At 36.2% G+C, this 22372-nt stretch overlaps 1 pseudogene; it reads right to left on the bottom strand.

Annotated features, from left to right (window-relative positions):
* Window positions 1-5912: 5912 nt before the first annotated feature.
* Window positions 5913-12918, bottom strand: LOC132650750 (zinc finger protein 239-like; annotated as a pseudogene).
* Between the last annotated feature and the right edge of the window lie 9454 nt (window positions 12919-22372).

The raw sequence follows: 22372 nt of genomic DNA, 5'->3' as shown, positions 1-22372 counted from the left end.
ATTCCCTAAGCCTGGAGATGATGGCTGTAATGGCGACATCTATTTTTGCTTGAGTATTCTGAGCTCTCTCATTGTCTGCATATTGTCTCTGTGGGTCTCTGCATTTGTTCCCATCTGCTGTATGTGGAAGCATGTTTGATGATGGGTGAACAAGGCACAGTTCTATGATTATTGCAGAATGTCATTAGGTGTCATTTTATAGCTACATTCTTTTAGTATAAAAGTAGTATTTACCTTTTCCTTAGATCTTTTTGCTATCTAGTTTCAAGTTCTTGTCACCAAAACAGTAAGATGTATGAGTTCCATACAGAGAGACTTATTTCAAACCTGATATTGGCTGGTTAATCCCAAAACAATTGTACTAGCATATCTTGCAGGCAGGACACCATTAGAGTTCAATGTTATGTTTCTTCTTTGATTGACAGTGTGCAGAGTAGCATCCTGCATCAATGTTGCTAGCATGTAGATGTGAAGTTTCTATGTATGCACTGGATCGATTTCTCTATACTCAATGTGGCTGTTCCATTCATCATTAGGGCCTTCCAGTCAATTTTTGGAGAACAACCTATAGTCTTGACAAAATCCTGTATTGTTTGGGCCTTCCAATCAGACTCCTTTGGCCCAATCCTCAAGTACATATAGCAGGCCGCAGTATTGGAATCTTTATTTGGTGACAATTGATGTTTTATTTGAACTCTCTCATATGATTTTATTTAGGTCATCTTCAGATATGTATATATTTTAGGAAGCTTCTATTGTCTTAGGTCACTACACTACCATTCAAATGGCATTTAATTTTTGATATCTCTCTGCATATTACCTTCCTTAATGTTCTCTTCCCTCCTTACTTCCAAATAAGTCTCCTTTTCTAACCCAACTTCCATCTATAACTACCTATTTTATTTCCCTTTCCTAAGGAGATCTATTTACCTCTTCTCAGAATTTATACCTTTATTCTGTTTCCATCCCTATGGATTTATGTACTGTAGCTTGCTTGTAATTTTTCAACTAACATTCACATGTTAGAAAATGCATGCCATAGTTCTAATTTTGAGTTTGGGTTACTATACTAAGAATGATTAATTTCAGTTTACTGGTAAATACTCATTTACTTGGAAATTCATAATTTCATTTTTTAGACAACTGAGGAATATTTCTTTGTATAACTCTACCACATTTTCTTTAATATTATGTGGATGGACATCTCTGTTGTTTTCAAGTTCTGGATGTGTTGATTAGAGCAGCCATAAACATATTTGAACAAATGTCTCCATGGTAGAATGAAGCATCCTTTGGATATATGTCCACAAAGTGTACAACTGAATTTTTGGCATAGAAAAATTCCCATATTGATGAGGAATAGGCACAAGGATGTTCTTCATTTGCACTTTGATTGACAATGTCTGAATGTTCCTCTTACTCTATATCTTTGCTGGCAAGAACTACAATTGTTATTATTTATCTTAACCATTCTGATTTTCTAGATATCTCAAAGTCCTCTTGATTTTCATTTCCATGATGACTAAGGATCTTGAGCATATCTTTACATGTTGCTCAGCCATTTGACTTTCTTCTGTTAAGAATTCACTATTTAAAATGGTATACATGTTTTACTTGGATTTTGTGTTTTCTTGATATTTAGTTTTTTCCTTTTCACATCTTAAAACATTTGGATATTAGCCCTTATTTTGATGTGTAGTTTCTAAAAACCTTTTACCTTTCTGTAGGCTCCACATTGTCACGGTGATGGTGTCCTTTGTTGTGCAGATTTTCATTTATATGCCTTATTTTAAAAATGTTTTCTTTATGCCTGTGCAAAAGTTGGAAAGATTTCCACTGCTCATGAGTAAGTAGGGTTAAGGTAGTAAAAACGACTCATCCTAAGAGAAGCAATCAATATATTCAGCGAAATCTCCATCAGAATCCAAACAATTCTTCCCTAACTTTGAAAGGACAATTTTCAGCTTACATAGAAGCATGAACAAAGCATGATAGTTAAACAATCCTAAATAACACTGCTTGAAGGATCACTTATCCACAGAATTAAACTGAACTCCCGGAGTATAGTAGGAAAAACAGCATGGTATTGGCAGAGTCACAGATGATTGGTCAATGATAAAATTGAAGACCCAGGCATAAATTAAAATTTACAGAGAAATGAATAATTTTAATAATAAGAAATCAAAAAATACACAATGGAAAAAAGATGCCATCTTTAACAAAGTGGATATATGCATGTAAAATAATGCAAATAGATCTCTACTCATCACACTGCACAAAACTCACCACCAAATTGGTTAAAGACCTCAGTAAAATCATGATACAGTGAATGTGATGATGTGAACATATATCAAAGAGCCTTGAAGTCACTCAATGAGAAAAAATAATATCTAAACACATTAGTATTTCTTCTAGTATTGAAATTCTCTTTTCCATGTCTTAGACTGAGTTGGTGAGGCTTATCTCTTGACTTTTTTTGACATCTTATATTTTTCTTTTCTAGGTTAATCTTAGTTTTCATTTATAGTGATTATTTTTCTACTATGATGCCTTGACCTGTTTTAAGCATTTTATTTCACTGGTTGTTTGTTTTCACAGACTTCATTGAGTTTTATCTATACCCTCAGAAATACCCTTGAAAAAACTTATGTTTTGAAGTCATTGTCTTGTGCTGTATCTATACTGAATTTCTCAGGGTCGCCTCAAAACAGGGTTGCTGTGATTTGGAGGAGTAATATTATCTTGTGTGTTAATAATCCTGGTTTCACACTGGTGTCAAGGTATCTGGGTTTGAAATGATTGTAATTCAAGCTGTTGATTATCTGATTTTGATGTTTCATTTCTTCCCCTGTTTCACTTTCTGGATCTTAGGAAACATTATAGGCTGTGTGTTGTTTTGTAGAAAATTCTTCTGAGTTCTTGCCTGTATAGGCCATTAGGGATCCTAGGTAGAACCCATTTCTAGGTATTGGTGATTACACTAAAAAATAAAGATGGGTAGAAGGGAAAGCTGAGAGCATGCTCAAGATAAAAAAAAATTGGTTCCATCACAGATTTCAATTGTTTGGAGTAATAGTGGAGAACAAACCTCTGAAAGATGTGTGCTGTAGCACTGTCATTGAGACTGAAAAAGTTATAGTGGGGTAGGAACAAAGACTGTATGAGTCACTTGCCTGTACTCAGCTTTGATGTGAATACCAGTGTTCCCAAATAGAGTGTTTTTACTTATTTGTCATTGATACAAACAAATGGGAGTGGTCTAGAAGAGAGAACTGAGTAAGAGAAAATCTGGGGCCACTATAGGATTTGGCACAGTTATAGGGAATGGATGGAGGATCAGAGGACAGGTGCCTGCAAATGTTGTGTTAGAGGTTTGGAGATGAGACTGAGGAATTTGGAATTGAAGATAGAAAGTAGACTGAACCTTGCCTACCTGATATTTAGACTAGTATGGTCAGAGGATTCACAGCATGTCTTCAGAATGTAGAACATGTCTTCAGGTATGGTTGGCTGACACTAAGAAATGGGAACGGGCTAGAAGGAAGGCTGATAGAGGATAGGATAATGATATTATATTTGAAAAAAATGGAAGAAATAATAAAAATAATAAATTATCATCATTTATGTATTAAAATTTTTTGAAGGTAGCAAAAATTCTAATTGAAAATTTTATCTAATATTTTTTGCCACTTTGTTGTAGAATTGAATCTTTTCCTACTGAGGTTTTACTGAAAGATGTTCATACATTCTCTTTACTTTGTTTTGTGGTGTTTCCTTAGATTTAAAAATGATTAATATAGGATACCTTTTATTTGTATAGTTTACTATAATCACTTAGAACATTTAGAATAACAATTTCTTAGAGAATTGATATTCAGCCTCGGCAACATACATACAGGTAGTATTATACTAAACAAGCAGTTTATATTTCAGAATACATGTGTACATGATTCATGAAATAACAATTAGTGAAGAAAGAAACATAAGTTTTAAGGTGGGCAGGGGGAGCATGTGGGAAAGCTTGTGTGGAGAAAAAAGAAGAGAGAAATATTGTGATACAATTATAGCCTCAAAATAAATTAATCTCCAAGAGAAAAAACAAATAAAAATAAAAAATAAATTATGGGCTAAGAAAGCACTGCAAAGGGAGAACCCACTAAATTGTTCTTCCAGCTCCTCATTTTTACAAACAGGAACTGTTTTTTTTCCTTTCATTTCTTTGAATAATTCAATATCATCAACTGCAAATATAAACAAAGAAATCGCTGTGAATTTTTGTTTCTGAGAAATGTTATGAACACAGTTTACTTGTTTAGGCATATCAACATTGAGATATGTCCAGGCATGTCTAGACCTCACTACCTAACATAACCATAGGCATTTTGTTTTTAAGTATCCATTTTGACCAGAAGGTAGAATAAAGTTCACATTCTCAGGTTCTGCCAGTCTGAGAGCTTGAATAGCCTTTTACTTACAATTCAGTACTTGTTAAACATTCTGCCTGAATTAATATATGCTCTACAAAAACAACAACAACAACAACAACAAAAAACCCCACAATACCCTTCTATCTTCTTTTCTCCCAGAATGATGGGGAATTGGAAAGTCCCCAAGCTTATATCCTAAATAATCAGCTTAAAATTCATTGTCTTACTAGATAGATACAATACACTTGGAACAAAATCAATTCTTCTATTTAGCTAGGAAAATGATGTAATGCTACCCTTCCCTTGCTTCCCACTTGGTTATCTGGTTGTTTCCTGGTAAAAGTTTTTCTTATGCTAGGCCCACCTAAGAAACAGACTGGTGTCACAATCTGGTTCCCGCATCCAGGCTGTGTCCTGACCAATCAGGTTTTGTTGATCATTCAATAAGCTACTTTGAGTTTGAGTCTGGCATTCAAGTGGTCATGTTGTGGCTATTCCTGAACCCATAACATACTTCTAAAAATAAACTAACACATTAAAAAAATATAGCAATACATTCTCTTCTTTGCAAATGGGATTTATTATTCAAATTGTCCTTTTTTTCTCCATCTTTAGATGACAATGATTACAACTTGAAAAGAAGACAATGTATTTACATTATAATGTTTCAACCAATGTTATTTGAGAATCAATGAGATGGCTCAGTGGGAAGTGTCCATGGTGTGCAAACCTGGCAACATGATCTTTGATCACCATGAAGACAGGCTAAAATTACAACACACAAAGTTCTTCCAGTCTTCACATATGTGCCATTTGATTATTACAAACTGTAATAATCAAATACATATATACACACATACACAAATACACAAGAATTTCTTAAGATACATCTTATTCCTGTTCCAACATCTATCATCACTACATAATTCCATTAATAGGAAGTACTTCAAGATGAAGTGCCAAATGGATCTCTAATGAGAACATGATGACTTGTGGAATGCCACATAATATAGACACATCCATAGAACCTCAAACTATGATGTGAAATATACAGAAGACTCATGATTATTTTACTTCATTATGTCTCTATCAGATAGATGAAAATGCAAAGGTTTCATTTACCATATTAAATATATTCACAGGGTTTCAGTGCAGTATGAATTCTTTCATGCTAATGAAGGCTATATAGATATATACAAAGGCTTAATCATTACAATCATTCATAGGGTTTCTCTCTAGTATTTGTATTTGATGTCTTTGGAGATGACTGTTTTGTGAAAAGTCTTTATCATGTTGTTTACATTGATTGTGTTCCTCTTCAGTATGTGTTCATTTATGTATTTGAAGATAAGTATCTTCTGAAAAGCCTTTACCACACTGGTTACATTCTTAGGGTTTCTCTCTAGTATGTATCCTATTATGGTTTTGGAGGTGAAGGTGTCGTGAATACACTTTATCACATTGATTACATTTGTAGGGTTTCTCTCCAGTATGTGTTCTTCTATGGTTTTGGAGATGACAGTTTTGTGAAAAGACTTTACCACACTGGTTACATGTGTAGGGTTTCTCTCCAGTATGTGTTCTTTTATGTATTTGGAGACTACATTGATATGAAAAGGCTTTACCACAGTGGTTACATTCATAGGGTTTCTCTCCAGTATGTATTCTTTTATGTATTTGGAGATTACTGTGACGTGAAAAGAATTTACCACACTGGTTACATTCGTAGGTTTTTTCTACAGTAGGTGTTCTTTTATCTCTTTGGATTTGACTCTTTCCTGAAATGGGTTTATCACCTTGGTTACATGCATGGGGTTTCTCTCCAGTATGTGTTCTTTTGTGCATTTTGAGATGTCTAATTTCTGAAAAGGCTTTGCCACACTGGTTACATTCATAGGGTTTCTCTCCAGTATGGGTCCTTTCATGGTTTCGGAGCTGACTGCATCGTGAATAGGCTTTATCACAATGATTACATTTGTAGGGTTTCTCTCCAGTATGTGTTCTTTTATGGTTTTGGAGATGACAGTTTTGTGAAAACACTTTACCACACTGGTTACATGCATAAGGTTTCTCTCCAGTATGTGTTCTTTTATGTGTTTGTAGACTACTGTGATACAAGAAGTCTTTACCACAGTGGTTACATTTATAGGGTCTCTCTCCAGTATGTGTTCTTTTATGAATTTTCAGAATGCTGTGATGAGAAAAGACTTTGCCACACTGGTGACATTCATAGGGTTTCTCTCCAGTATGTGTTCTTTTATGTGTTTGGAGATTACCATGATGTGAAAAGGCTTTACCACACTGGTTACAGTCAGGGTTTCTCTCCAGTATGTGTTCTTTTATGTATTCGGAGACTACTGTGAAAGGAAAAGGCTTTACCACATGTATTACATTCATAGGTCTTCTCTCCAGCATGTGTTCTTTTATGTCTTTGGAACTGACTGTCACCTGAAATGGCTTTACCACCTTGGTTATATTCAGAGGGTTTCTCTACAGTATGTGTTTTTTCATGCCTGCAAAGACAATTGGTACATGTGTAAGCTTTTCCATATTCACTACATTAATAAAGCTTTTTGTCTGTATGAATTAATTTTATAATTTGATCTAATTGTAAAGAAAAACCAAAAATTATGGTTTTATCACTTTGTTCACATTCATAGTTTTCCCATTCATTATGATATTTTTTTGTGTCTCTGAAGATACTTGTGATGATAAGAGCATTAATTACATGGTTCATATTATAGCATACACTTTCTATGAGGTTTTTTTATATATTTGATCAAGAAGTACTCAGAGGTTTATTATAATGATTGCATTAATATATTTTCCATAGAGTGACTCACATTAGTAAAGCGAACCAGGACAAACTGAAGAAATTTCATATTCCTAGTACTTACAGGGATTTTCCACAGTGTAAAATTGCAGATGTATTCCAAATGAAGTTGGAAAATAATTAATTGTACTAGTTTAATGTATTAGTAGTCCCAGACTTAGAGTTGATTGTGTACATGTGACACAGTTTATGATGTATATATTAACAATGAATTAACTAAAAATGAAGTATAGATTCACAGTGTTATCATTACCCATTTTCTGTTGTTTAGATGTACTGGATATTTTAGAATGCACTGACCTATGCTGATGTATGTATACGTGAACTTTACTTGGGAATAGTATGCTTTGCTGGATTTGCTCCAAAAGTCTCCACAAGCATGTGATGCTTGAGACCTAAAAGAACCTCTCTCCTATAGGTTGAACACTGATTTTTTTCATTTTAATAACAATTTAATCATTATTAACTAATTAATAATTAATAATAAAGTAACTGTAATCTTGTATCACATATCAAAAGCGTATTCAAAGTGGGGACTGCTACATTTCTTCAGACTGTTCTCAGAGAGAAAAAATATGTTGCTTCTTTCAATATCCCTATGCTCACATGGCTTGCAACTATTTTGACAAATAATTACCTATTAAAAGAAAAATAACAAGTCAAATATTACCACATTTATGCAGTTTGATATTTTGTACCTCATGGACATGTGGAATAGGGATTAAGGTTTCTCTACAACATCCTGACTTATAAAATGTCCCTATCACTAAATGAGTATATGAATGAGTAACACCAGCTTTAGTGTGTACTATTGCTTGTTAGAAGATTATTGGACATATACTATCACCTATTCAATGCATATTCATTGCAATGTTCGTGTGGTATGAAAAGATACAGATTTGGAGTTCTACAGCATAGGTCTGATGTGCCTATGATTCAGATGGTTGAAATCTGTTAATGGATTATTTCCTTGTCTTTCTTAGAAGAATGCTTTACAAAGAAAAATCAGATACCTGACATTGAGGTATTTGGATTTGTGAGAATGTAATAATCATCAATAAACTTGAAATATTGCTTTTTTACACTGTTGCTTTTCATTAAAACTTCTGGGACACATTAACATTTCTTCAGAGGCACTCTGAAAACTCATATTCACATCAGCTTGCACATGAAAATTACCTTCTAAGGCTTCCAGAAAGTTGACAACATTCTGCAATAGTATGGTGTTCCCAATTGTAACCTAAAATGTGTACCAGAAAATAAATGATCAACTATTAGAAATTCCACAAATTTTAAGTTTCTATTTTCTATGAATTGTAGAATGATGCCTGATTTATTCAGCTTATTCTTCCTTCATTACACTTAAAATTACAGAACACCAATAACCACAATATCATCATCAGAAACAGTTGTCTTATTGTTTTAGAAAGTGAAAGTAAATTCATAGTCCTACCAATAACAAACAGGTTCCTGTAGGTCTCCAGCATCACATCTTTGTAGAGATTCTTCTGGGAAGGATCCAGCAAAGCCCACTCTTCCTGAGTGAAGTTCACATGCATATCATCATAGATCAATGCATCCTGAAATATTCCATACATGCAAACAACAGAAAGCACCATAGTGACATCACTTTAAATGTATAGTTTATGGAAAATATATTCATAAAATTCTGATGCTTCCCCTAATTATTTTCTTACATAAAAGTACTAATGTAATCTCTAAGTCATTTTAGAAGGAAACTGATTAATGAGGTCCACCTTTTAATTTTCTGCAGCCTCAGAATAGGATATTTCCTGGCAAGAGAAATGCTAATTCACAGAAAAAAGAGAGAGACACAACAAACAGAAAAAGAAGTACTGAGCACACATCAAAGAAATTGTATGAACAATTAATAAATTTATGGGCATGCTGAGAGTGTTGTCTCATGCATTTAATCCTAGCACTCTAAAGGCAGAGACAGAGCTGGATTCCAGCCTGGTTGTGTTATGTGCTCTAGGACAGGTACACATACATTTTAAGGCCCTGTCTCCCCTGTAAAAATCACTGTAATAATAAAAAAAAACAACTAAAAAACTCAGAGCATTTGTCCCTATAAAGAATTATACATCCACTCCAGTTCTGTATTCATCTTCTAAAAACCTGAAGGGTCCCAGAATAAACCATAATATTAGTAACATCTTCCTAAAAGGAAATGCATGTTTAAACAGTTATGAATGGACAAATGAAATATTAGCAATGAAAGTGTTAATCATACAAAAGCAACAGAAGGCAAAACGAATAGGTCAGCAGTGAAGAGCTCCTGCTGTTCTTGCAAATAATTGAGCACGATTTCCAGTATTTACATGAAGCTTACAACTATCCATTTTATTTGAACTTCAGGAGCTCTGAAGTTATCTTCTGAGTACTGTGAGGACTACTTCTAACTACTGTGAGGCACACATGAGATTATATATTCATGCATACAGGTAAAATACTCATATTCATTTAAAATCTTCAAAACAAACAGATAGGTTGGAAGAATGTCATGCACCTGGAATGTAATGATTCTGAAGACTCAGGAAGTATTAATGAGGTAAACATAGGCCATCCTAAGAAATAGAATATATTTTACCAAATTTAATAATTCAAATGTGGATGTGGATGGAAATCAAAACAGTGGCATATGCTTGACATGTACAGAAACCCACATTCCAGGATCATCAGCAAACAATGTTAGTTAAAACAAGAAAAAAAAACATGCCTATTGTGACACATTTAATTGCTACACTCTGAAGCCAGAGTCAGGGGGAGCTTGAAGGTCAAGGTTAAGGTCAAGAAATAATTAAATTTATTTATTATGTATACAATGTTCTGTGTATATGTACACCTGAATGCTAGAGAAGGGTGCCAGATCTCATTATAGATGATTTTAAACCACCACGTGGGTTCTGGGAATAGAACTCAAAACGTCTGGAAGAGTAGCTTATCCTTTGAGCCATATCTACAGCCCTATTGATCGTTTTTGAGACACAGTCCCCATTCCCTAGAGCTTTCTCCATAAATGGAGGTCACCAGAAAGGTGGGTTATGGCACTGCAGTTCCTCATGCACACCTTATGATTGCAGGCAAACCCAGAACCACTGAAGTCCATAATGAAAACAATGATAAATTCTATGTTTTTCTTTTTTTAATTTTTTAATATTTTAAAATTTATTACAATTTATTCACTTTTCCTCCCATCTGTATCCCCCTCTCTTGTTCCCCTGCAATCTTGGCCTCCCTCCCTCTTCTCCTCATACCCCTCCCCCAGTCCACTGATAGGAGAGATCCTCCTCCCCTCCATCTGACCCTGAGTATCTTTTCTTTATGTTTTTAATAAATTACAGTTCATTCACTTCGTATCACATCTGTAGACCCCTCCCTCATCTTCTCAGCAATTAAAAACAAGGAAATCATAAAATTTTAGACAAATGGTGGGAACTAGAAAAGATCATCCTGAGTGAGGTAGCTCAGAAGCAGAAAGACATACATGGTATATACTCATTTATAAGTGGTTATTAGACTATAATATAGGATAAACATACTAAACTCTGTACAGTTAAAGAAGCTAAGGAAGAAGGAGGAACCTGGGTAGGATGGTCAATCCTCACTCAGAAAGACAAATGGGATGGACATTGCAATAGTGAGAAAACAGGAGCCTATAACAGAGGGCCTTAGAAAGGCTCTACCCAACAAGGCATCAAAGCAGATGCTTAAATTCTGACTTCATGCATAAGATGTGAAATCTACCATATCTAATAGCATAACACCATGCACACTTGAGACACGTCTGCAGTTTAGAAACTCATTGTATATCCTGAGATTGATTTCTTTAAGGTACCTCATTGTGGCTGCTATTAGTGGAAAGGTTAAAGGATGCAAACCAACTGTTTTTAAAGTATGATCAACATTTCTTCCTTCACACCAGTTTCTAACATATGTGTAAAATATATCAGGAAAAAAATATTTTAGAAAGCAATGTTGAAAACTTCTACAACTTTGACCTTTATTTTCTAACCCGTCTTCCCACTACACACAAAACTAGTATAATAGTGTGGACAATATTATAAGCATCAGAGATTCCTATGGCCAAAGTAGCAGAGCCTACCCCTCCAAAGGAATCCACAGCCAGGAATGTTCAAAGGCCAAGGGCCTCTGTTCTGGAAACTAGGTATGTGAAAAGACCCACAGTCTGGTTCATAGTCTATCCCAGTCACAAGAGGTTGAGCTCTGACAGCTCAGCAGACCTGCTCATGCTGGTGTTGGCACAGGAAATCCATAATCCTCCAATGCATGGCTGTGTCTAACTTACATCTTGCTAGAGGAAAAACCACACAAAATACTAGAAATATCCTATATTCTACCTCCCAATGATACTCTGTTCTGATTGTGAAGTCTTGTCAGGGTCCATCACTAGCTTGGAGCAGACATTTGAGCCTCAGGACTATAGCAGCTCTTCTACTGGATTATTAGAGATCAAATGGCTCAGAGGGATGGCACAGGCCTTCTCAGCACTGCCTTTCCATGGTAGGGGCAGACAGAGCCATAAACTGTTAAATTTTTATTTTTAGTAAAACCTTACACTGTCCTAGGGAACATGTTCACCTTATAAGGTACAGGGTCTTTATGTGCAAATTCCATTACACTCTCAATGTCAATTGAAGTCATTTCTACCTCACAGCTAAGGAATCCAGCAACAAACCTTCAGTCATATTCAAACACGAACAACAAATGAAGGCAAAATGTGATGACTATGAATTTAAAACTTTAAATAATGCTAAATGGGAGGTGAATGAAAAATAAAAATGGAAATACTTTTCCTAAGTATGATGGAGTAGAAATATTATTATATATAAAACAGAGAGCATACCCAGGCTGTCACATCAGGGAGAGTCTAGAGTTGATATGACCCTGAGCCATGTTAGGAAACAGAAGAGAGAAGTAGGGGGGAGCCAGAACAAGAGTCTAGGACAGTAAATGATAAATTAAAAAAAACAAACAGGTAAGCAACATGGTTGAATTACATAGATAAAGGCAAATGGGAGAAAGACTGCACAAATCATTACCCTGCAACATGTAGGGAATGAGGGATTCTGGGAGAACCTGGTAGGCATATCTGCTTTTTTTAAATAGTCACCTCAGCCTTAAAAAAAAAAAACAAACAAAACAAAACAAAACAAAACAAAACTAGGGATTGAGATTTAACAGTGGGAAGAAATTAGAAGACTGAAATGATTTAACTATACTCTCAGAAATCACTTTTAAATGTTGAGAAAGGCTTTATGGCCCAGTATTATCCAGAGGTAGACATATGCACAAGAGTACACCAAGTGTGACAGACACATTTTCTCTCAGACTATACATTTTTAGACAGAAAAAAATAACATTCCTGTTAGGCACTGCCACACCACTTTTTCAAGATCTTCTGTGTTGGTTGAACGAATGCAACTACAATAATTTTATTTCTAGAGATAAGTTCAGGTCCATATCCAGATTCTTTATTTGCTTGGTGTTTGAACCCAAAACATGACCAGGTTAGACTTCAGTGATTATCTACAATTGATTTCCTGCTTACCCACTGCTAATGCCAGCTACCATCAAAGCAGAAAAGCTCTCACCTTCTTCTTCCTCATCATCCATTCCTCATTGACCAGTCATGGCCCAGCCTGGACAGTTTCAAGACTCACTGGGCAGCAGAGGCAAGATTAGGAATTCAAAACAATTCTCAAATAAAAATCATGAGAGAAGCCTGAGCTACAGACTATATTGCTCTAAATAGAAATAATCAATGCACTATGTGTCATGTTAGCTACTGAGGTCTGTAACCTGATACACTCAGCTACAGCCAATGGTGTGTGCCTTATATTCTTTATGTATCTTAATTATGTCAATAAGGATTGCTCATATCTCCAGTGTATTAAAGAACAGTCCCTTAATTGGAAATTCAGTATTCATTGGTTCAACCTAACCTCCCTAAATTGTATATACACTAATCTTGTCTGTCTTCATTTATATGCTTGAATTAATACATGCTGGATAATTCCAAAATCCCTCACATTACCTCCATTAGGGTTTTCTTCACAATGGTGGTGACCGCCACTGAATCACTTAAACTTTTGTCTGTGAGCTAGCTACTGTCTACCCTGTTTCACTCTGCAGAATATACAGACAAATTATCCTCTTTTTCTACTCTGAAGGCCAAACCCAGGCTTTGCACACAAATCCTTTAAACTGTTACTACAATGTTACTACAACTGTTACTACAATTAAGTCACTAAATGACTTAAATGAGTAATTTAAAAACTCTAATGTGGTACAGCCTTTAACTTAAGAATTTAGGAAGTTTAATCGAGAGGAAGGGAAAGTCATTTTCTGTGGAACAAAACACTTCAATCAATGTGACCTGAGGCAACACAGCTTATCTCAGATATATTTTTTTCAAAAGGCAGAAGGTGCAGTTGTTTTAAATGTAATATGCCTTCCCAGAGAGAAATCACTGCACAAACAACTAAAATGTTAAGCAAGAAAATTCTCTATAATTGTAGCATGTACCCAGCTCTGATTAATGCTAAAAGAGAAGACATCTTAGGCAAGATTTTGAATTTGTTATGCAGTCATCCTTAAGTCTCTTTTAAACTCAGGCCCCAGGTTATATGTTAAACAATTTCAATATGGGCTAGAGTTTTCAAGTCTAGCCACTGAGGCAGATGGGAAATTTACACAGCAAAGATATTCCTAGAATTATTTAAGTACCACCCTTGCCTAATAAAAGCAAGCCAATCTTCACTGACAGGACCATAAGTGAATGGTCTCAGAGGTTTCAAATGACAGGAAAAGTAGAAGGTAGAACGTATAAACCTGGGTGGGAAGGTCTTGAACGAGCTATGTCTTATCCTAAATAAGCTTCTTAAGAGGAATAACATCTTGTATCCTACTTCCAGGGGAGAAATGGAAGGAAACAGGAGACATCTATGAATTTATCAGAAACTCTCATAGACTAGGATAAAATCTTTAGGAGTCTAATAAAACAATGTTACACAAGCAGAACATTATTTACCAAGACCAGAGTGGCCTTGGAACTGATAAGTATAGCTACATGTGTTGGGAAGAGTTAGCTTCTCAGATCTGAAGCAACCCCTCCTCAAATGACCCGGACTGGCAACTCACCCAGGAATATACCTGGCTTTAGAAAAATGAGCTCTGTTTTATTATCAATACCTTAGAATCTTAGGAAAATCTCCCAAGGCCTAGGCCCTACGCTGTTCTGGCTCTAACAAGCATATTTAAGGAGTATGAGAAGCAGTTATGTCATTCTCCATACATAAGGACCTCAAGGAAAGCCTTGTTTGATTGGGCTAGACTACAACACAACAGTGTTTACCCTGTTCAAATGATTATCATAAGATGTCTTGCCCATGTGCCAGAACTATGTTTTTCTCAAGAAGTAAACTTCAACTTTATGGCACTTCTGGCTTTAATGTTGGCTGTACTTCTGTAATGGCCCATTAAGCAGCTTGTTATACACCTTTCCTTTGACATGGAGATGGCCAATGGTTGCTATGAATCAGGGCTTGGTTATGTATTGGAAACAAACTGTTGACAATACTCGTGGAAAACATTTGTTTCCTAGCATCTTAATCTCTAACAGATCTGGTTGGCAGGTCTGTTTTAAAAGATTCTTTAGATAAACTCTACTTGGTGTGACTTCCTGTCTCCTAAACACTAGTAAATACCTTACATCAACAATTCTACCTGTTTACATCACAGCTTTACAGGGAAGTGCTACTCAACACATGTTATTTACAACCTCCACAGATTTACTCCAAATGAATCTTACATCTACATGTTAAATGCCACTGGCAGAACTTTTAGAAGATACTAAAGAAACTAGGCCTCTCCGAGTTTGCATCCTGCAAAGGACATTTCTTCCTTCAAATCTCTACTGCAAATGCTTTGTGAACATGCAGTTCCATAGTGTGTAAGGAAGACAGCCTCCAGAGCACAGCCTCCTCCAAGCAACTCTTACATTTTGCTTCCCCATTTTGCTAGCAATGTCGAACTAGCTTCACATTCCCAAGCTTGAAGAGCCGTCTCCCACATGGTGCCTTAAACATTTTACTAAGTATCTGTTAATTCATTAAACTTACTGTTACCTTAACGGAGGTGCCTAAATAGTAAAAATATATTGCCTACAAAGACCTTACTAACAGAGGACCCAGTTCTTTGTTGCCTTATCACGTTGAGTTCTGCAGCAAATGTAAAGGGATATAAATTAAGGACCTTGGATTTTTAGAAAACAGTTAAAGGCCTTGATGCCAGGTGTCCTGGATGAGCACAGCTGCCAACAGAAGCACCATTGCTTAACCCACAATGTTAAAATTTGAGTCGATGACCCCAACACTCACCAAGGGCCCCTCACCCTGTAGATTTAACCCTTTAAATATACAATAACGCTTACCCTCGGGCACAGTTCAGATCCTGATCTGGCCGCTTCCCTGAGCTCAGAAAATAAAACTTTCATTTTACCTTCTGTGCCTGAGGTGAGATTTCTCGGCTTCACCCCTAACCCAATACAGGGCAGATATTCAGATGACCCCACTGTGTTCACGGCTAGGACAAGGGATCGCTCCTGTGGATGCTTCTGGCTGCCGGTTCTCACACAGCCCCAAAAAGGACCCTACATGTAGGTCCTGCTCTTAAGGCTCCTGCTCCACCAGGTTGGGGGCAGCGGCCTCACACTCACCATGTTGTGACTTTGGAACTCCCCTAATATCCCCTCACTGCACACAGCAGTGATCCATTCAAGCCTGCTCAGCTACAGCACGAACAAGCACCATGGCGGCAGGAAGAACTCTTCTTCTGACTGGTGGGATGGCCTCAGCATCTTGATTAGACAGTGAGTCTTGAGCGACATGAGCACCTCCCTTAGGGTGTGCTGAAAGGATAGGGCTTAGTGATTCCTAGCTCAGGCTTCCATTTCAGGACCAAACCATTTTCAGATCTGTAGAGATTTGTATTTCAGTATCATAAGTGCCAGTTCTCCCCTAGAGTACCTTCTGTGTTCTAGCACAGAGTAGGCACTTCCACTTTTCCTCCTGGTATCAAGCTGGATAGATGAACAACCTGCAGGGGAGTGAACAATCTGTCCTTCAGATGAAAGGTTGCCAAGAATATTAATAATTAAAGAGAAATTTTAGAAAATGCAATGAGATTTTTTTTCTGTGACTTCAAGCTGGAATAAAGAAACTGCAGTAACTATTCCCCAGGAAGTTCTGAGACAGCCCAGGGGGAGGGAGGTGGAAACACATGGCACATTGGAGCACTATTATCAGACACTACTTCTTTTTTAACTTTATTATTAGCATTTAATTCAATTTATTGAATTTGTATCCAAGCTGTGTTCCCCTCTCTGGTCTCCTCCCCAAATTTTATTTTTAACAACCCAGGAAAATGGGATGCCTCTTCATTTTCCAGTGTCTTTCTTGATTTCTTTAAGTGTTTGAAGTTCTCATTGTAGGTTTATTTTTTCTTTCATCTGTTTATTACTAGATATTTTACTTTCCTTCAAACATTTCTGAATGGAGTGTGTCCAAAATCTATTTTAAATATTTGCTGTTGGTGCATACCAAAGGAAATAGATTTGTGCAAGTTGATTCTGTATCCTGTCACATAGCTGTATTTGTTAAGTATTTCATAAATTTTTGTGATAGAATTTTGAGGAATTCTAATGCATATTATTACATCATCTGCAAATAATGGTAGTTTGAACTCTACTTTCCATTTTTATAATCCATTACTTATCTTTCTTTATTGCTTTAGTTAGTACTTTGTGCAAAATATTGGAAAGGAGTAGGGATAGTGCACACAGATGAGTAACTTCTGACTTGAGTAAACTTGACTAAACCTTTTCTCCATTAGGGATGATGTTGGATGCAGGTTTCTTATCTATAGCTTTTATTGTGTTGAGAGATGTACCCTCTAGCCTTACACCTTTTGAAACTTTTCTGATAAAAACATGTTGGATATTAAAAGATTTTTCATTATCATCATGTCAGGAAGTATTGTAGCATACAGGCAGGTATGGGGCTAGAAAGTTGCTGACAGGTCTAATCTGGATGCACAGGTGAAAAATAGAGAGAGGTTGGAGAAGGAAGGGGAGAGGATGGAGAGCAGGGAGAGAAAGGCTCTGCCATGGACTTATAAAACCAGGGAGTAGAACTCCAGTGACACACTTCTTCCAACAAGGTCACACCAGCTACAATAAGGCCACACTAACTACCCTTGTCCAGCAGGGCCTCTCCCTAGTGACATTGGAATGAATGAGCCTATAGATTATATTTTTCAAACCTTTGCTCTTGTTTTTTTTTTTTCTTTTTTCTTAATTTATTTATGGGTGATTATATACCCTGTGTGTCTTTCTGCTTCTGGGATACCTCATTCAGGATGATCTTTTCCAGTTCCAACCATTTACCTGCAAATTTCATGATTTCCTCATTTTAAATTGGTGAGTAGTATTCCACTGTGTAAATATACCACAGTTTTTGTATCCATTCCTCAACTGAGGGACATCTGTGTTGTTTCCAGCTTCTGACTATTACAAAAAAAGCTGCTACAAACATACTTGAGCAAATTTCCTTGTATACTTGACCATATTTTGGATATATGCTTAGGAGTGGTATAGTCAGATCTTGCAGTAACACTATTCCTAATTGTGTGAGAAATCACCAGATTGATTTCCTGAGTGAGGTATCCCAGAAGCAGAAAGACACACAGGGTATATACTCACTCATAAGTTGATATTAGACATATAATATAGGATAGACATACTAAAATCTGTACACCTAAAGAAGCTAATAAAGAAGGATGACTCTTGGTAAGATGCTCAATCCTCTTTCAGAAAGGCAAAAAGGATGGTCATCAGAAGAGGGAGAAAAAAGGGCTCAGGACAGGATCCTACCACAGAGGACCTCTGAAAGACTCCATCCTAGAGGATATAAAGCAGATGCCAAGATGCATAGCCCAACTTTGAGCAGAGTGCAGGGAGTCTTATGAAAGAAAGGGGGGATAGAAATACCGTTGCACTTTTTGACATGTATTTGGTATTTAAAATAAAATTAAATGGCTCTGAGTGTGGTTTGATAGAAAAATATTATCATTTATATTTCTCTAAAAACTGGTATCAAACCAAAAGGCAACAAAATCTAAAGAAGCAGTATATATCTTTCAGTAATAACTCACTATAATGGACTTAATTCCACAACAAAGAGACAGAAAGCAAAACAATTAGAAATAATTATCTTCATGCAAGGGTCTCTAGCATCTCTCTGATTTTTGTCCATCAGGACCCCAGGTGTCAGGTCCAAAAGAAACTGATACAAATTGCTAACTTGGGGTACATATTAGCATAAAAAGCACATTTTAACTTACAAACTCTCTCAGAATTTCAAGCACCTGTTACAAAGTCCATGCTGACCTTTTGATTCTTATCAGATCTTCTCAACCCTCCCCCTAATATAAATTTCTCCAGTCCATGGGCTTATCTTCCCCCTCAGTTTTTCAATCCTATTTAGGCTTGCCATTTTGATTTTGTACCCCATGGGTCTCTATTAGTCCTCTTAGATCCCTTTCTCTTAGCCCTTTCTCCTGTTGCTTCTCACTCTCTCTTTCTCTCCTTGTCACATTTTCATCACCTGATCGAATTCAGCCTAATGATCTTGTTTAGTTCACTACATTCTCTCCCTGCTCTAAAATTTTCCAGATGCCTATGGCTTTAGTCTTTTTCATATCTAGAATAAATATTTTCCTTTCAACACTACCTTGGAGTGTTCATCTTTACTTTTTACACAGAGAATCACTTGTAATTCTCTAGTTTCCTCTTCCCTGTTGACTATCAGACTCTCCTCTAGTCCATTTCCATTCCTCTGTGTTAACCACCAATATCTGGAGACACTCTCTACTTAGGAACCCTCTGATAGCACCACTGAAGTATCAGCTAAGGCAGCTGCCCTTTCCTTCCTGGCCTTCACTGAAGATTCCTTAGTCTCATTTCCAAATCTGTAAAAGACAATTTCCATGGAAATGTCTACAACTCTATTCCCATTCTCTAGACACTGTGCCAAATGCTTCAGTGAATCCAGAGTTCCTCCCTTCTGAGGACAGGTTCATTCCACTCTTCTAGTCCACTCCCACACACTTGTGTCAAAAAGCAATAAATAAAAGAACTATCTACCTAGGATATGGGTAGACAAAATAAGGCTGGACACGGTGAGTTATTCTTACTGTCTTTTCTGTAGTCCAGTGCAATCTCTTTAATCTCATCCACAGCACTGCAGCACACCATTTTAATGGAGATTGTCTTCCACCCTACATCTAAACAATAAGAACTCTGCCATACCTTTTGGTAGACCCAGATTGTTCCTACCTGAGCATTTCCTTAACAACCTCCCCTTTAGCCAATTCCCATTCTTTAGTATCATCCCAAGTATCTAGAAACAAGTGCTTCCCAGTATCCACAGTGGCCACACCTGGCATGGTCTTAGAAGCACTCCTAAAAGGGCAACCTACAACCAACACACTTTCCTAAGATCCAAAGCAGGCAACAGAAATCAAGAAACAAAACACCACAAACTTACCAATGTCAACTCCAAATATGAACACCTAAAATCACAATGTTCCCAGTCCATGATAATTAAACACAGTGCAAAACCAAAATTATTAACACTAAAGACAATATGACTCCAGCAAATTCAGGAGCCCTACCTACTAGAATAGACCCTTCAAAATGCAATAGAGTCAAAGTAGAAGACAAAGACTTCAAAACATGAATATGCTCAAGGACATTACAGTGGATATGGAAAAAATCTTAATGATGCCTGTGAAAACACAAAGAGTGGAATACAATGATGAAAACAGTTCAAGATATCACAGTAGAAAAAGACACACTAAAATTGCAAACTAGATAAAAATAGAAATGAAAAAATGAGGAAGTTAAACAAAAACTCCAGAGTTAAGCCTCACCTACACAGTCTAAGACATAGAAAAGAAACTCAAGCCAAGAAAAATGCTATTCTATTCAGAAAGTTTTTATCTGAGTGAATGGATTCAAGGCTATTATTCAGTTTCTCTTCAAATACCTTAACTGCACATGAACTTTGCTGAGGTTTTAACCCATTTGGAGGTGAGTTTTGAGTGAAAACAGGGCTCTGTTCCTATGTTTCTACATATCTACATACATCTAGTTTAGCTGGCACCATTTGTGAATATTATATCATTTTTTCAGTGTGTATTTCTAGCTTTGTTATAAAAGGAATATAGAGTACAAGTACATTTACATAATATTTACATAGTCAAATATTACTCAGACATTTAAAAAATCAAATCATGATACTTGAAGGTAAAGGCACCTTTGCAGGAAACTGAGAATGAGAGAACCTAGACCCCAAAAGTCATACATGGTATGAATTTGCTCATACATAAATATTAGTTTTAAGACATATGATATGCAAGCAATTAAATATAATGTCACAGGGGACAAATACAGATTAAGGACTGGGTATAAGAGGGAGGCAGAGATTTCTCCCTAGGAATGGGAAATAAAATAGGTAGTTACAAATTGAAGGTGGGCTAAAAGGATACAATTGAAGGGGATTTTGGAAGGAAAAGGGCAATGAAAAGGTAACACAAGAAGAGACAGGTAAAATTAAGGGTCCTTTGTTTGGTACTGTAGAAACCTAATGCAATAGAAACTTTCTAAAATATATACATGTAAGAAGCCAATATAAATGAAATCCCCACATAACACGAAAATCCCAACTGGAAATCTCTTGTCACTAAATAAAGTATCCAGTACTAGTAATCGGTTATATTTTACTGAGGTATTGGTCAAAGTAGTGTGATTGTAATGCCAAAACAAAACAGGCTTTTGTCAAGACTATAGGTTGCTCTCCACAAAATGACTGGAATGTCCTATTACTTAAGACAACACTTACACAAATCATTGAACATAAATAAATAGAGCTTGTGCCTACATATATCCTTCACACTTCCATTCTAGCAACTTTGATATGGGAAGTATTCTGCAACTACAAGAGATGAAATATAAATACTAACCCAGCTACCAAACATTTGAACTATAACAATGTCCTACCTGTAAGACAATATTAGTGCAACAGTTGTAGGAGTAAATAACCAATCTATAGTTTGATTTAAAATCCACACCTGACACTGGTTAATTGATCAAGAAAAAGAAATTACATAGCCCATGGTTCTAGGGAAAAAGCAAATACTACATTCTACTAAAAGTAACAAAATGATCCTTGCCACCATTCTGCTATACTCATAGACCAGCATCTTGTTCATCCATCATCATCCTACTGCAGCTGATGGAAACAAATTCAGAGACCCATAAAGAAAATAGAAAATCAGTGAGAGACCTCACACTATGCCCTCAAGGCGCTTCAATAATTCAGCCAGAAGAGTGTAAGAGCCAGAAAGGATAGAGGATATCAAAGAACAAAACACTATAAATTAAGAGGACTGAAGAACTGTGAGAGACTGAGGCAGCATGCACAAGGCCTTTAATGTTGTCCCTAGCCCTATCTCTAATTGATAAGTGATTGCAAATTAAAATATAGTTTTCTCCAAGGGACACTAATTTTATCCAAGGGACTACTCTTAATTGTATTTTTAAGAGTACATTCCAAAAGGTAGATGGCCAAAAATTTCCCTCACTGGCAAGTTTGGATTCTCATGTCCTAGAATTGTGGCATGCATTTAATTTTTTTAATCAAAGTTCTCATTTTAATTTGTTAAAGATTTTTTTCTACTTTTAAAGCTACATCTCCTCTGTGTGTATACCATTGTTTCAAGTTTAATATTTTATGAGATTCCTGCATGTATGAACAAGTCTGCATCATTTCCCAACTTGGGTTCTTTTTCTTTTTGTTTTCCCTACTCACATGTGTTTGCTTTTGTCTTTTTGCTATTTTATTTTCTTATTATACATTATAGCCCTCCTTGTTTTATATAATGGTGAATTTAGACAGGCTAGAAGGGAAGATGGAAAAGAGTTGCCAGGATTAGAGGAAGGGAAAAC

The sequence above is a fragment of the Meriones unguiculatus genome (assembly GCF_030254825.1).
Source record: "Meriones unguiculatus strain TT.TT164.6M chromosome 13 unlocalized genomic scaffold, Bangor_MerUng_6.1 Chr13_unordered_Scaffold_33, whole genome shotgun sequence".
Taxonomy (NCBI): Eukaryota; Metazoa; Chordata; class Mammalia; order Rodentia; family Muridae; genus Meriones; species Meriones unguiculatus.
Note: the sequence above shows the minus strand (reverse complement) of the source record. Positions and strands in the feature narration are given on the sequence as shown.